Source organism: Coregonus clupeaformis, unplaced genomic scaffold, assembly GCF_020615455.1.
Source record: "Coregonus clupeaformis isolate EN_2021a unplaced genomic scaffold, ASM2061545v1 scaf1158, whole genome shotgun sequence".
Taxonomy (NCBI): Eukaryota; Metazoa; Chordata; class Actinopteri; order Salmoniformes; family Salmonidae; genus Coregonus; species Coregonus clupeaformis.
Window position 1 is genome coordinate 152,589 of NW_025534612.1, and position 2,513 is coordinate 155,101.

The window sequence follows — 2,513 nt, forward strand, 5'->3', positions numbered from 1 at the left end:
CTGAGATATCAGAACCCCTGTGGTTGTCATGACCGGGCTGAGATATCAGAACCCCTGTGGTTGTCATGACCGGGCTGAGATATCAGAACCCCTGTGGTTGTCATGACCGGGCTGAGATATCAGAACCCCTGTGGTTGTCATGACCAGGCTGAGATATCAGAACCCCTGTGGTTGTCATGACCAGGCTGAGATATCAGAACCCCTGTGGTTGTCATGACCAGGCTGAGATATCAGAACCCCTGTGGTTGTCATGACCGGGCTGAGATATCAGAACCCCTGTGGTTGTCATGACCAGGCTGAGATATCAGAACCCCTGTGGTTGTCATGACCGGGCTGAGATATCAGAACCCCTGTGGTTGTCATGACCGGGCTGAGATATCAGAACCCCTGTGGTTGTCATGACCAGGCTGAGATGTCAGATCCTCTGTCGGGCTGTATCACCGCCTGGTACGGCAACTGCACCGCCTGCAACCACAGGGCTCTCCAGAGGGTGGTGCTGTCTGCCGAATGCATCACCGGGGGCAAACTACCCGCCCTCCAAGACACAGACAGCACCCGGTGTCACAGAAAGGCCAAAAAGATCATCAAGGACATCAACCACCCGAGCCACTGCCTGTTCACCCCGTTATCATACAGAAGGCGAGGTCAGTACAGGTGCATCAAAGCTGGGACCGGGAAGAATGAAAAACAGCTTCTTTCTCAAGGCCATCAGACTGTTAAATAGCCATCACTAGCACATTAGAGGCTGCTGCTGCCTATTGAAATCACTGGCCACTTTAAGAAATGGAACACTAGTCACTTTAATAATATTTACAGTCACTTTAATCATGTTTACATATCTTGCACTACTCATCTCATATGTATACACTGCATTCTATTCTATAATATTCTACTGTATCTTAGTCCATGCTGCTCTGTCATTGCTTGTCCATATATGTATATTTTTCTTAAATTCCATTCCTTACTAGTTTTGTGTGTATTGGGTATATGTTGTGAAATTGTTAGATATTACTGCACTGTCGGAGCTGGAAGCACAAGCATTTCGCTACACCCGCTATAACATGTGTTTGTGACAAATAAACTTTGATTTTGTTATGACCAGGCTGAGATGTCAGAAACTCTGGTGGTTGTTTTGACCACACTAAGCAGAGTCTACAGTATAGCATTACATTTTAGTCATTTAGCAGACGCTCTTATCCAGAGCGACTTACAGTTAGTGAGTGCATACATTATCTTTTTCATACTGGCCCCCCGTGGGAAACGAACCCACAACCCTGGCGTTGCAAACGCCATGCTCTACCAACTGAGCTACATCGCTGCCGGCCATTCCCTCGACGACACTGGGCCAATTGTGCACCGCCCCATGGGTCTCCCGGTCACAGCCAGCTACGACAGAGCCTGGATTCGAACCAGGATCTGGTTCGAACCAGGATCTCTAGTGGCACAGCTAGCACTGCATCGCCTTAGACCACTGCACCACTCGGGAGGCCCACACTAAGCCTGTACTAAGTGGAGACTACAGTATAGTTATCACACTAAGCCTGTACTAAGTGCACCGGAGGCTGGCCAGCACAAAGGAAGAAGTTCCTTCAACGTTTGTTTGTTTTACATACATTTATTGCACTGAAGAGTTTTCTCAGCCTTTTTTCTCAGATTCAGACTGTCTGGATGTCTGGACAGTTGACCACTGGAGCGAGCTAGGCAGTGGTGAGAGCCAGACAAGCTGCATCCCAAATGGCACCCTATTTTTGACCAGGGCCCATAGGGAATGGAGTGGCATTTGGGACTCATCCCCAGAGGCTGGACCAGAAGTTGCCCAGGCAGTCAGTCAGAGAGAGAGAGTCAGTTGAAGTTCTGTGACTCTCTCTCTCTCTCTGACTGGAACTTTCATTCAATGCCAGCCTCTTTTGTGTTGCACTTCAATTGACTTTGTAAGAGGTTTACAGCTTTTTCCATTTTCTCCTTTTAATTTCCAGAGCGGTGAGTCACTTAATACAGGCTTTGAAGAGACCAATTAAGCAAAGTCTCTCAAACGACTGGCTAGTTGCAGTGGATTCGAGGTCTTTCTCTTTCTAGTAAGCAAGCCTTGTCCAAGACAGAGGGGAGGGGGACATGAAGGGGGTGAGGTGAGGGAGGGAGACATGAAGGGGGTGAGGGAGGGAGGGAGACATGAAGGGGGGGAGGGAGGGAGGGAGACATGAAGGGGGTGAGGTGAGGAAGGGAGACATGAAGGGGGTGAGGTGAGGGAGGGAGACATGAAGGGGGTGAGGGAGGGAGGGAGGGGACATGAAGGGGGTGAGGTGTGGGAGGGGGGGGGGACATGAAGGGGGTGAGGTGTGGGTTAGAGGAGGGGTGGAGACATGAAGGGGGTGAGGTGTGGGTTGGGGGGGGACATGAAGGAGGTGAGGTGTGGGTTAGATGAGGAAGGGAGACATGAAGGAGGTGAGGTGTGGGTTAGAGGAGGGAGGGGGACATGAAGGAGGTGAGGTGTGGGTTAGAGGAGGGAGGGGGAC